At 41.9% G+C, this 14273-nt stretch overlaps 1 protein-coding gene across 2 annotated transcripts in view; it reads left to right on the top strand.

Annotated features, from left to right (window-relative positions):
• Positions 1-14273, top strand: part of CGNL1 (cingulin like 1) — a 144073-nt gene that overhangs the window by 12082 nt on the left and 117718 nt on the right. The window lies entirely within an intron of this gene.

The raw sequence follows: 14273 nt of genomic DNA, 5'->3' as shown, positions 1-14273 counted from the left end.
TCCAGTCTAGCGTTGTCCTTCCACACCCTGGTGACTGCCGCAGCCCAGCAGAGTCATGATGGCTCTAAGGCATTAGAGTATATCCTGGTCCAGTGGGGAAGTGTCTGCTTTCCTGAAGGAGCCAGATGGACCTTGCACTGATGTGCAGGGATGCCTCAGAAGAAACAGAATGAAATATTGGCCAAGGGTAAACAGTCTTTGTGTCACCTTTTTGCAATATGTCTTTTTTTGGGGGTGGGTGGGTAATTAGGTTTATTTATTGATTTATTATGATTAGTTTTTTAATAGAGGTACTGGGGATTGAACCTAGGACCTTGTGCATGCTAAGCATGCACTCTATCCCTGAGCTATATCTTCCCCCTCAATGTGTCTTTTTTGGGAAGGGAAAGAGCTGCTAGACTCTCCAAGGAAGAAAAGGTTTTGGCTATTAAGAGAAAACTCACTGAGAATAGATGGGACTAAAACCCCCTGAAGTCAAGTCTGTGAGGAGACAAACTCTTATGTGCCGTGGGTGGGGTTATGAATCCAGTGGGCTTCTTCTGGAGAACAGTTTGGCAATGGGAAGACTTTTCACCTGGAAGTAAACAATTAAAAGTGATTTAAATAGTAAGGATATTTGTTAGCTCATGTAAACAAGAAGTCCGAAGTTAGGGCAGTTTAGAGGTTAATTAATGGAAGATCTAGATGTGTTTGCTCTTTGCCAGCCTCAGTGTTTGACATTTGTCCTCAAGCTTGGCTCCTCATGGTCCCAGTGTGGCCATGGCTGCTTCAACCATCATATTCTCATATGCAGTGATGTGTGATGTCCAGAAGCAGGAAAAGAGGAAAGCAGAGAAAACCTTTGCTAGAAGCTCCCTGTAGAACTTCTCCAGTGCCCCCTTGGCACAACTGGGTCAGATGCCCACTTCGCAACCAGTGACTGGCATGGAGAGATGGGGACCCCATAGCTTGCTTAGACCAGTCTTGGGGCTAGATAGAGGCCAGCTTTCCCTGAGACATGTGGGCGCTGGGAGGAGAGGGAACAAAGCTGGGCTTTGCTGGCCAGAGGGAAAGGGGCAGTGGCTGTGGGTAGGTAGCCACTGGTGTCTGCCATAGCATTACCTTTCAAAACTAAAAATGTCCATACTCTGACTCAGCCCTGCCACAGTTAGGAATTTAGCTTATGAATATACCTGTGAAAGTCTGCTGATAAACATACAGAGATACTCATTGCAGCATTATAATAGCATAACACTAGAAAGAATCTAAATGTCTTTCAAGGGAACTGGTTAAAGAAATTAATGAATGAGCACATTATGGAATTGGGCAAATCTGTAAGTACTGATAAAGAAAAATTCACAAAATATACTTTTTTTTTTAAAAAAGCAAGATTTAAATTAGATCTATTCTAAGATCTCGTTTTTATTTTAATAAAGTCTTAATTTTATTTTTTTGGCTGGGGAGCGAGATAATTAGGTTTATTTATTTATTTACTTTTAGTGGAGGTACTGGGGATTGAATCCAGGATCTCATGCATGCTAAGCGTGTACTCTACTACTTGAGCTGTACCCTCCGCCCAGAAGGTCTTAATTCTTGATTGCAAATATAAACCTCTGGAAGAAGTCCCAAGAAACATGCTTGTTTCTGGGCTGTGGGATTGGTGGTATGGTTGGGAGGGAAATTTTCTTTTTCATTTTATGCGCTTCTTGACTATTTGAATTTGATAAAAACCACTGAATGTATTAGCTTTATAATAATTAAAAAATGATAGGTGTTTTCCTTAGTGTGCACAGGGGCTTAAGAAGAGGAAATGAGGGCCCTAACGTGGCCATTACCAGAAGTGTGGTGGTGGTGAGGGAATGAGAGTGCCATTTGTCTGTGTGTGATTGCTGTGAAGGGAGGCTGTGGAAAGAAAAAAGTCCAGGAGTGAAATCAGGTTATTTTTTAATCTCCCTTGGCACCTGGCACGGTGTCTTTCATATAGTAGAGTCGAATACATATTTGAAGAATGAATGAATGTTTCGATTGAGACCCAGAGCAACTTTATGAAGTGCCAAAGCCCAGTCAAGTGGCACAAGTCACCAAGAAAGTGGATTCTGCTGGAGGTTTTATTTCGCGAGTAATATATGGCTGCCATCATACTTTTCCCTTGAGCTCCCAGAATCTGATTCATTGCTAAGAATCAGCCTGAGTCTGCAACTTTATATTCATCATTCATCTCAGACCGAAGCCTGCTGTGCCAGGTTCCAGATAATAACGCTGAATAAGGTTTTCACAGCCAAGGGAAGAGCAAAGACAGGAACTGCCATTGTGCATTAGCTGTTTATAGATGTGGCTTCAGTGGAGGGGTATCTGGGTGCCCTAAAGTCCGTGAAGTACAGAATGAGCTGTTATTTTGTAAGCAAAATGAGGTGTTTTGATACCCTAGACTAATACATAAGAAAATTGCTATCTTAATCATGTCACTCTGATAATAGGGAAAAAGCACAGATAAGAGTAGTGAGATAGGAATTTTGGATCTGATTGGCCAACGTTGGTAGAAAAGTGTAAATGTTGGTGAAATGAAAGAGTTGTATGTAGTCATCTTTTCAAGCATAATTCTCGTCCATATAGAAAAGCAGAGGCATATGGCTATTGAAAAGCCTTTTTATTAGTGGGGGTGGGGGGAAGGGAAGTGGGGTGCTACCGTTATGTTGTGCCAATATTCTTCGTAATTCCTTTGCTTGAGGGTTCTCTCTCTCTGAGGCTGATCCTTGTAAATCAAAGAAAGAATGTTGTAACAGACATTTCCACCGAGTTGCTTTTAACTTTTATACCCTTGGGTTTTAGCATTTAGCCCTTCTGTAATGGCCACCGGATGCCCACGCTGTTCAGACAATGATGATATCGTTGAGCTATGGTAAGATCATTTCCTTTGGAACAAAATGAAAAGCTTTCTGTGCTCACAATTGGAGGAAAATGTAAAATTTTAGTCAGCCTCCTCTGCTACAGGTTGAAAAGTGTCCATGTTTGAACATCATCCACTTTGTGGCTCAAATGTGCCGTGGAAAGGTTCCAGTGTGTTTTTGAAACACTGAAAGAAAATATGCCTTTTTGATGTTTCTTTTTAAAATGGGTCCTTAGAAATATTTGGAAGAAGCATAATATTTCACACTTTTGTTGGTATTATTTGGGGATCAAAAGAACCTGGGATGAAAAAAAAAAAAAGACCCTGGGATGATTGGTACATTATGTTCTAGAGTGATTTAAATTATTTATGAGAGAGGGAGAGTGGGGAGAGAGGGGTGGTTTGCGTGTGTGCATGGATATACCCACAAAACTGCAAGTGTTCGTGCTTACTTGACATAATTTTAGTATACCTCTTCCTCTGGTTTTTAGACAGTCTGTCCTATATCTGCAAAATCTGTGATTAAATTTTATAATTTTAGATGAATTCTGTATCTACGTTTGAAAATATAATAAGAATTAACGGTAGTAACACTTTTATAGCACTCGGTAGCGCTTGGCACTGTTTTATGCAGTTAACATCTATTAACTCATTTAGTCCTTATAATAACCATATTATTGTCCCATTTTACAGTTGAGGAAACTGAGGCACAGAGAGATTAAGTAACTTGTCCAAGGTGATACAGCTCGTAAGTGGTGGGGGTAGGTTCAGATCTAGGCAGTCTGTCTTTCCTTAGTTGAAAGCAAATTAGAAATTAATTGAAGCAAAAATTTGTGAGATATGAGTCATTACTAATCTTGGTTAACCTTCTAAATTGGACACTTCTATGTGTTTATATAGTGTTTGATTTGACTAGAATAGTCTTGTATAGTCTTAGTCCTTTGCTTCATGACCAGTATTTTAAGTTACTTTACACAGCAGGCGTATACTTGAAAAATTATTTTAGTTGTAAACCTGAAATATATTAAAGGACAGTAAATTTAGCCAGTCAACATGAAAATCTTTTAACAGAGAGTTACTTGTCTTCCTCTCTTTCCTTAGGGAAGAAAGATGAGCTCTTTCAGTTCCCAAATGGCTCCTCAATTTAAAATGAATTATTCCACCGGAATGAATAGTCTTTTTTGCTCTTACAGAAAGCAGTTCCCTCTTCCAGAACCTAAAGCCATTTTTTTCTCCAATAGTCTGGGATTAATCCTGATGTGTGACTCCTGCCAGTTTCCTTTCTTTGAAACCTCAGCAGCAACCAACTAGGGATTCCTTCTGCTCCTTGAAATAAATGCTGTGTTGGTGTTCTCCGTAGACAACTTCTGAGTGCCCAGGTCTCAGCCTGCACTTGTGGCCTTGAGTAGTCGATAAGAACAGAGCTGGGAGACATGGTGTCACAGTGATTAAGAACTTAGAGTTTAGAGCAGCGCCTGGTAATGTGCAGTAAGACCTCAGATGTTTGCCCTGAGACTGTTGCTACGGATTGTGCTTTTGCCTTGTGCTGGACACTCTCTTGAACACTCTACATGCATTGCCTAATTTAATTCTCAGCCCTGTTTACATATGTAGAAACTGAAGCTTAGAGAGGTTAAGAAATTTGTCCAAGGCCATACAGCTAGTAAGCAGTTAGAGCTATGGTGCAAACCTAGCTTTTTAATTTTTGTTTAAAGAGAAGAAGCGCAGAAGTGAAAAATGTATACTGTCTTCCAGAAGTTTTCTCATGCTTCCTCCCAGTCATTGTTCCTTGACAGAGATCACCACTATCTAGTTTCTATCACCAGAGGTAAATTTGGATTGTTCTTGGACTTCATAAAAATGGAATCATATTCACATAGTATGTAACTCTTTTGTGTCTGGCTTTTTTCATTCCACATCGTGTTTGAAATTCATCAGTGGATTTGCACATAGCAGTAATTTGTTTCTCATTGCTAAATACATTGCTAAATTTTCATTGTATATTTCATTGTATGACTGTATCTTGATAATTGATTTATCTGCTTTTTGATGGACTTTGGAGTTGTTTTTGGTTCTTGGCTGTTATTAATAGTGTTACATTCTTGTGTATGTATGGAGGTTCTTTGGATATATATCTAGGAGTGGAATTACTGGGTCTTCTCATATATGGAACTGCGGTCGGTCCTGTGAAACAGTGTTCCAAAGTGGTTGTACCGGCTGACACTCCCAACTAGCAGTGAGTGAGTTTCCATGGCTCCAGTGTCACCACTTGGTATTGTGTGTCATCTTCATTTTAGTCGTTCTGGTGAGTGTGTAGTGGAACTGTGTTGTACTCGGTTTTGACTCAGCAAATGCTTATTGTAAAACATTTGGAAAATGCAAAAAAGTATCAGATGAAAATTTAAAACTGTTTTTAGTTCTACCATCAAGATAAACAGCTGTTAATATTTGGGTGTATTTCCTCTCTTTTGTGCTACATATTTGTATGTACATGTAGCTAAACCCCAAATTGGATTTGTTGCATGCAAGCAAGCTACCGTTAAATGTGGTATTGTGGGTGCCTATATAATAAAATAGGAAGGCAGTAAATGGAAGGCCCAGGAATAGAGTCTTAGGGGTATTGTGAGTGTGCATAATACTGCCATTTTCCTATTATATTTGGAGGAAGAGGGAAAGGAGAGAGAGGAAGCCAGCATTTATTGTGCACCTGCCCTGCTCCGGGCACTGTGGTGCTGGGAAGTGCTGCTCATTTTCAGAGTAGACCTGAGCCCTGTGAGAAAGTGTAACCCCCTGGCAGCCGTCTGATGTACAGCATGTTTGAAAGTAAGTCTTATTTCACACCTAGTAACTGAGCATGTTGGAATACTGGGCTCGTGTCATAGTGTAAATTGAGGTTAATCAAAGTGGCAGGTTGTTTGCCCAGTTTCAAAGGTACACAGACCTCTATTGTTTTCACTCACTTGAACGTCAGCACACAGAGAACAACATTTTGAATGGAGAATACTTAATTATTTGGTGCATAGGCTTCATATTTTTAACAGTTGTTCACTTTCCTTCAAATGCATTAAATCCATCTGTTTGTTGTTGTTAAACATGGAATCTAATCTCAGAATCCTAATTATAGTCTATTTTTGAATAGTTTGCATTATTGATTGAAATGTTGGTTGGTTAGTGTTTTGAAAAGTGGAACCTTGTTCTTTGAAGCTATACTTAATCTCCTGAAGACCTGGGGCTGATTTTTGTTGCCAGTAAAAATCCTTTGGGTAGAGAACAGGAAGTTCACAATGCTGCGATCCGGAATTTACTCTATACGTTCATGACAATCGGTAGAGATCTCTTGGCTTTCTCTTAAGCACAGAGGCTATGGAATCTTTCTATGGAGGACTGGCCTAAAGTAAAGTTCTCTCATGTGAGTGTAAGTTAATTTTGGGTGTCTGTGGGAATTATTTTCAAGAATAATGACTACATAGTCTAATGGCTTTAAAAATAAAACCAGAATTCATAAAACTTTTTTCATTAAATACAACTGAAATAAAAAAGTAATAGATGAATTGTAGAACATTTTGGGCAATTAGGTATTTCATATGAGTTCATTTTCCCTAATTTTCAAAGTTTATTTCTTCAAGTGGTAAGACTAAATATTTAGTTTTTAAATTGAAATTTCAGTAGGGACACATTTCCCTGAATTTACCATTTCATTCTTATTAATTTTACTTATCCGTAGGTATCTTCAGAGGCTGCTGGTGCCTCAGTCCTCTTGTTCCTACACTAGCTGTGGAAATGGCTGCGCTTCTAATTCTCATGACCGTTTTTTGTGGCTCTTCTGTCATCTTCTGTAACTGATACCTTGTTTGCTTCTATGGCAGCTCACACTTCTGTGTTACTGCTTCTATTTGGCGTTGGGTAGGGATTGTAGTTTCCAACTGTGTAGGGTTGTGTGTAAGAAGAAAAGGAAGAAGGAAACTGATGTTGAATTGTGTTGAGTGTTGGGTGCTGGGTTGCCTGTTGCCTAAAAAGGAAACCGTGGGCTTCCCAACACCACTGTTTTGTATGTTCAAAGGCCATTTCAACTTCCATTTATTATTTTTCTTTCTCCTTATTAAAATAAGTTATTTGTAATAAAAATTGAAGCACTACAGAAATACATGACTTAAATGGAAAGCACCCTATTTCATCACCTCTAATCATAACTACTCTTAAGAATTTGGTAAACTTTTTTTTATTTTTTAAGATTTTTATGTAACTTTATACATGGAAGTTATTTTAGAGAAATGAGGCTATTATAATGTATGTCTCTGTACATCATTCTGATACTTTTTAATATATCTTTATACTCTCCATGGCTGTGTATATAATTAAAAAAAATAGTTTCCTGATATTCTGTGATGTGGATATATCATAATTTAGCCAACCTTCTTTTTTTTTAGTATCTTTTTTCTTTTTATTGAACTGTAGCTGATTTACAATATTGTGTTAGTTTCAGGTGTACAGCAAAGTGATTCTTTTACGTGTGTGTGTGTGTGTGTGTGTGTGTACTCTTTTTCAGATTCTTTTCCACTGTAGATTATTACAAAGTATTAATAGCCAAGCTCCTATTAATGGACATTTGCATTATTATAAATACTTTTTATACATGAACTTATACACTTAGATGTGTGTTTGTATAATTGTAGAATTGCTAGATCACATGATGTGTACATTGAAAATTTGGTATTGTCTGCCTTAAATGTACCAGTGTGTACTTTTGTTCCCCAACTCTTATCAGAGGCTGTTTCTGCACATCTCCTGGTGTTTTCAAAGCACAGATTGAGAGTTTGGAGTGTCAGCTGAGGTTTTTTTGAGTTTCAGTTTTTAGTCAAAAGAGAGACCTTTATTTCTTGGATGTAAGGGCCAAGAAAGAGGAGAAATAGATTTGCTTCTGTCAGGAAGAGAGAAAGAGGAGGAGGAGGAGGAGGAGGAATGAAATGAAGAAAGAGAAGGCACCGGGGGAAACACAAGTCTTTTCACCACAAGCAGATCCCTCGTGTGCCCTCTGGTCCCTGGGTGCGGCAAATTCTAGCCTCGCCCAGGGGTCTTCCTGCAGTCTTATCTCCCTTCTCACATTTAGCTAATGCCCTTATCCCGAAATGGATAAGCTCTGGGGACCTGGAGCCCACCATTTCCCTTGAGGACATCCATCATGGGTCTTGATTTTTAGCAATAGAAACTAACCCTGGTAGATCTAAGTGGAGAAAGTGTACGATGAGGATGTTATAAGGCTCACAGAACTGCTGCAGAGGTGGGAACCAGACTGTGGGAATGGGCCGGGACCCAGGGAAGCCAGGCAGGTAGGACCACCGCCTGGTCCTGCCACGGGCACGCTCTGATGAGGATATGTATCCAGCAGCCCACCCTGCACTCAGGACACTGGCCACCTGCTCCTCGCTAGTAGGGAAGAGATGAGAGTTTGGCCGTTTCAGTCCTACCAGTTGATGGTGGACCTGTCTCACCTGGATTCTCCTGCATTTGGTCGGGAATCCCCAACGTTGGAAGTGATGGCGTTCCCACCTGGGGTGTGGCTCACTTCCAGCCTCTGTCCTTTCTCCCTGGCAGGTCCCTCTTGCCTCCCTCCCTAAAGTCTTTGAGATCTCAGAGCAGGGGGCTATATAATATAGATGCACAGATACAGACTCATGCACACATGCAATACATACATATTCATTTCAAAATCACTCCTGGAGTTCCCCACTTTAGGTGGCATTGCAGTGCCAAGAAGCAGGCTTTCCTGAGGATATTGGAGCTGACCGCAGGGGCAGGGATGCGGCAGACAGTTGCTTGTACCATGCTTGCTGGTGGGTAGGTAACTATAGTTTAGATAGAGATTGGATCTAGCCTGGAAACTAAGATCTCTGTAGGATGATTGGCTGGTCTGATTGTGTTTGGAAGTTCTGGAGGCCCAGATTCAAACTCTTCAGAGGGGCGATTTCAGGAAAAAGAGGACCAGATTATGAGTGAAGAGAGAGCTAGATTCTAGCCCTAGTTCAGCTGACAACTAATAGGGACCTTGGACAGGTCATATGACTGTTTTTAATTGTCTCATGTTTGAAATGAGGGTTTGGATAAAGTTACTGTTTGTTTGTTTTTAATTATATATTTATTTTTTGGGGTAAGGGGTGGTAATTAGGTTTATTTATTTTTAGAGGAGGCACTGGGGATTGAACCTAGGACCTCGTGCATGCTAAGCATGCACTCTACCACTTGAGCGATACCCCCCCACCAAGTAACTGTTTTTGAACAAGATTACCCATCAGAGGAATGACCTGGGTTGCTGTGTGTGTGTGTGTGTGTGTGTGTGTGTGTGTTTGTACACAGAATTTTAAGCCTCAACTCTAAACCATCTATCAGAATTTCCAAAAGTGGGTCTTAGGGATTTGTGTTGTTCAAAGGCTCCCAAGTGATTCTGAAGGAGCCACAGTTCTGAAGGCCTGAGAAACTTCCTTACCAGCTGTAAAGTTTCATGAAATACATTCAATTCAATGGTGGATGGTTCTGGAAAATTGGTTTTATTACTTGTTCAAAACACCTCCAACTTAATAAAGTTTTTAGTTTCCCTGAAGAATAATGTCATTTGAGCCTTCATTCCTCAATATCTTTTCTTTTTTCTGCTATCAACTCTGTTAAACTTAGTAGAGCTCCAAATTGGCTCATCTTCAAATTCTCTTTTTTAATGCATTTTGTGGCAAAGATGGCTAATTTTATATCCAGTATCTGTTCTACCATTGTTCCTTAGTAACCAAAAGCCTCATTTTTTTTAGGGGTTAGTAGTGTACCAAGCTAAAAGACTATTTCCCAGCCTCTCTTTCTCCTGGATCTGGGCCAGTGATTTAGGCTTTAGTGAGTGAAAGGTGAAGTGTTATGTGTGGGCTTTTGGGAAGGTTCCAGGGACTAACTTGAAGGGACAATGCACCCCTTTTGCTTTTTCTCTGCCTTTCTACCTGCTTGGAACATGGGTGCAGTGGCTGAAATCCAGCAGCCACCTTGGATCATGAGGTAACTGTGACAGTAAAAGCCATGCTCTGGGTAAGTAGAGCACAAAGAAAGGAGGAGCCTGGATCCCTGATGACCATGGAGCCATGATACCAGGCCTAGACTGCTTACCTCCATAATTCTTCCTTACTGTTTAAGCCAAAGTTATTTTGTGTTTTCCATTTTATGCTACTGAACCTAACCTAACTGAAACCCCTGCTGTGAAGAGGCTTCACAGTGTGTCCTCCACACCATCTTGAAGGTGACTTGCACATAGTAGGTGCTCTGTAAGTGTTTGACAAGTTAAATGCCCAATGACATTGAGGTGGGGAGTTTAAACTCTGCCCTTCCTGCCTTAGATTAAATTTCCTATAGGGGCCTTTTGTTTTTCCTATCCCAACCACCAGGAATTTCCCAGTCCTCCGTGTAGGGCCCTAGGGCTGCAGGCTCAAGTGTTCTAGAAAGGCAGTGGGGCTTTGCGATTCCAACTGCACGCACTACTTCAAATGAAAAATCTAAGAGCTGGGCACTTTGCTGAATCTACTTAAGAAATTGGAGGTGGTGCTTCAAATGATGTCAGAAAAGGCCACCGTGGAGTCTTTTGCTATCATTTGGAGGCAGTACTTTCCACTGTGCCTGCCAGGAACTTGATGTCAGAAGAGTCTTTTGAAAGTTACTATTAAGGAGACTTGATTGCCAGCTATTGACAAGGAGGTCTGCCTTCTCAGTGGCAGCCTCAGAGGTGGTCTTGGCCAGACCAGCCTGCCCCTGACTCACGCTGGGGTCTGTCGGCCAGGCCGACACACCCCTCTTTGGGGCCCAGTACAACATGCTGGTTTCCTGGAAGCCTTTAGGCCAAGGCTCTGCTGCTAAGAAAATGATATTATTTTTGCAAGTATGGCCTAATAAGTGTGTTTAAGGAGCCTCAAAAGTAATACTCCTTTCAAAGAAATACAGGATTAAAACAAACAAACAAACAAACAAGAAGCAAAAAGCAAAACCTGGGAGGTAAATTAACACTTCACTGATGCCAAGGAGTTTGCAGGTTTCATTGACTGTGGGGATTTGGATGGCCCACCCCATTGTGTGCCCACCGACTGCAGGGGCAAAGGCAAACCCACACCCCTTTGTGGGAAAGTGAATTCCGTGGCAAACCCCAGTGGCTTAAGAGTGTTTGCTTCTCCTGGAAATAATTATAGAAATATGCAATCCTTGAAAGGCAACATCTGGCTGGCTGGAGGCAAGCTGGCAAATACTCAGTCTAAATAGATAGGGGGTGACGTTGCGCAGAAGGAAAGAAACAGCCTGAGAAAATGGCCAGTGGGCGTGAGTACCCCTGTCCAGAGAGACACCCCACCCTGCCCTGGTGTTAACTTTACTCCCGGAGCTGTCTAGGAGGCAGATGCCCACATAGCCTGGGGCCCTGTTACCTGCGCCCTCCCCTTCTGAGGCTCCCCTGGAGGCACAGGGGCTCCCACAGCCCCTGTTGGGGCCTGGAGCCCAGAAGTGTTTGCTGCCCAGGGAGCGGCCTGGACCAGTACTCTGCGGTCAGCCTGGATTTCGCATCCACTTCCAGTGCGATGTGAGGTGTTGATTTGCTGTTAGAAATGTCTCTAACCCCCCTGATGCTTTCTCAAGATGGCCCATGTGCTAGTTCTCACAAACGGTGCCCAGGACCCGGAGCTCTGCAGTGTTTCCAGGAAAGTGGCTTAAGTCTGTATTCCCTTCTCCCTGTCCAGTTCGGAGGGCTCAGCTTTGGATCTCTTAAAATGCCAGGGCAAATCCTCTTTTTTTTTTCTCCCCCCTCTTCAATTTTGCATCTATCAGCTGGTGACAGAAGCAGAACAGCATCTTTGTGGATTTATGGACATTGAGGGTTTTTATTTTTTAATCGCACATGAGACATTTTCTAGTAAAGAATGCAGTTCTGATAAATCCAGTGAACCTGCCATGGACTTTCTGAAACCAAGTTTTCGTGAAAGCTGTGGTAATAACATTATGAAGGAACTTACTGAAAAATATGGGCCCTTAGAGCAAGTTTTTGCAGAGGGTGTGTTTTCGGGGAAAAAATGCTCTCAGTAGCAGTTCTGTGTTCTGCAGCCTCTTGCTGTGGCTTTGCAGAGCCCCGAGGCAGCATGTTTAAAGGCCTTGGTTTGACTTCTCTTTGGACTTTTCAGCTTTTGAGCACCTGAGGAAGCCTTAGAGAAGACCAGATTTCCTTGAGTTAAGAGGTTGTGGAATAAATCCCTAGAGGAACTCAGGAGGAGCATCCTGCTTTTGAATAAACAGTCATTAGTGTAACATGGATAACGTGTCTTGCTCACCTGAAGAGGGGCCTCAAGAATCAAGTTCACTTGGGATTGAAGGGTTGAAAGAACTGAGAGTCCTTGGAACTGTAAGACCCCTGGAGTTCCACCTCTCAGACTTGCTTGCTGTCCAGTCTTGGACAAGAAGTCATTGGCATTTCTTAGCCTCAGTTTCCTTACGTGTGGAATTAGGCTGCCCGCCTCACGGTCTTTATGTGAATCACTAACATCACTTCGCGTTGGTGCTTCCTGCAGTGTAAAGCGCTGTACGGATACTAGTTATGCGGTGATGGCTCTTGTTTGCACTTCGTCCACCCCATTGTTTCCATCATCAGTGGTGACGTCAGCACCATGGTCCTACCGTCTCTGGGCCATTTCCTCTCCTGCCGTGTGTCTTGTTTCTCTGGTGTCACTGCGTGGACCGTGCTGCTCCAGACCTGGGAGCTGTGACTTTTGCTTTTCCTGCCCTCAGGTAAGATTTCTCTCTTTCCAGGTCTTCCTATTTTACCTCTAAGTTCCCTGTTTTCCCTAGTATTTGCTTTGTCATTTGCAATCTTCAGCTGTTTCCTATCTTTCAGGGGTGTGCGGTGAGCTCAGTGAGTAGGAAGGGGAAGGGGCTGCCTCTGCTCTGCTGGACAAGGTCTGAGACCCTGAGAAGGTGGTTTGCTAAATTAGACTGAGCCCAGACGCAGCTTCTTTCCCGAGGGTTCTTCAAAGACAGGAAGTTTTGAACCTGTTTTTAAGCCTGTGGGGATGCAACTTGCATTTAATACAAACACTGTTTGTTTATTCATTCATTCATTCAGTGCAGATATTTACCAAGAACCCACTGTGTGCCAGGCCTTCCATCAACCCTAATGATAAGGTGGTATCCTTAACACAGGATAGCAAAACAAACCACCCAGGGGAGCTCGAATTCTAGCCACAGAGACCTAGCAGGGGAGATGCCAATAAACACAAACAAAGGTCTATCAGTGGTTGATAAGAACGCTACACCAGGATAGAGTGGACTGTGAGGATGGTGGGGGATGGCGGAGAATCCTACTATGTAGGGTTGATCTGTTCTGTGAGGTGGATTTTTTCTATGAATTGGTCAAGGAGAAGTTGAGGCCAGAAGGAAAGTCTGGAGCCTGTCTACTTGGGGGAACGGCATTGGGAGAGGGGTCAGGGACATGAATGGCCCTAAGGCAGATGGCACCAGGCACAAGGGCCTGGTGATGTGGGGAGAGTGGGGTCAGTGATAGAGGCAGGGCCCTGAGAGTGGAACGAAAAGCCTGGAGTGAGTACTTCAGGAAACAGAGGATCCTCCTTTCAAAAGTGTGTTTAAAGATGTCATTTAATCTTTAGTAGAAAGCATAGTAATCAAACTCCCATGAAAGTGCTGTGTAAATCCAAAAATTATTCATATGTATACTGAACTAATTGCTAGAGTTACCATTAATGCTGGGCTCTAAATACGTTCTGAAATAATTTTTTTTTGCATTCATTTATTTCTCCAAATACTGAGTACTTATCAAATAGTAGTAACCTAGGGCTTATTGTACCAGTTGATACAAGAATTTATGACTGTCGTCTTAATCCTGGTTGGTCCACAGGCCACTTGGAAGAGCCATCTGTCTTTTTGACATGAGTTTTCTTGTTATCTGATGGGGGTAGAGTTGCATCATTTGATTATTGCTGGCAGAGTCCACCCATTTGGCCCTGTTCTTGGGAGGTGGGCCTCCCAGGTAGTTTTCTGTATATGTGAGGAGTCTCAAGACATTCTGTCATGGCAGGGGGAACTAGTTTTAATGTTTATAGGAGGTCTTGACTTACTTGCTGTAACTTACCTGATGTCTGGGACTGGTTTTTTTTTTTTTTTTTTCTTTCTTTCTTTTTAGAAAATAGGGAAAGAAAAAAAAAAAGACACTTCATCTCCTTTGTTTTCTGAATTACTTCTAGTCTTACCACCCAAAAAAATCTTTAAAGAAGTAACTGTGGAACAGCAGCCTAGTGTGGATGAGGTTTCTGGTGAGAAAACTCATTAGAACGTGTAGCTTTTTTGCTACTGAAAACTAAAGTTCCTTTTTGATAATATTTAAATTTTTAAGGTCGAG

Source organism: Camelus dromedarius, chromosome 5 (genome assembly GCF_036321535.1).
Source record: "Camelus dromedarius isolate mCamDro1 chromosome 5, mCamDro1.pat, whole genome shotgun sequence".
Lineage (NCBI taxonomy): Eukaryota > Metazoa > Chordata > Mammalia > Artiodactyla > Camelidae > Camelus > Camelus dromedarius.
This window is presented reverse-complemented; position numbering and strand designations above follow the sequence as displayed.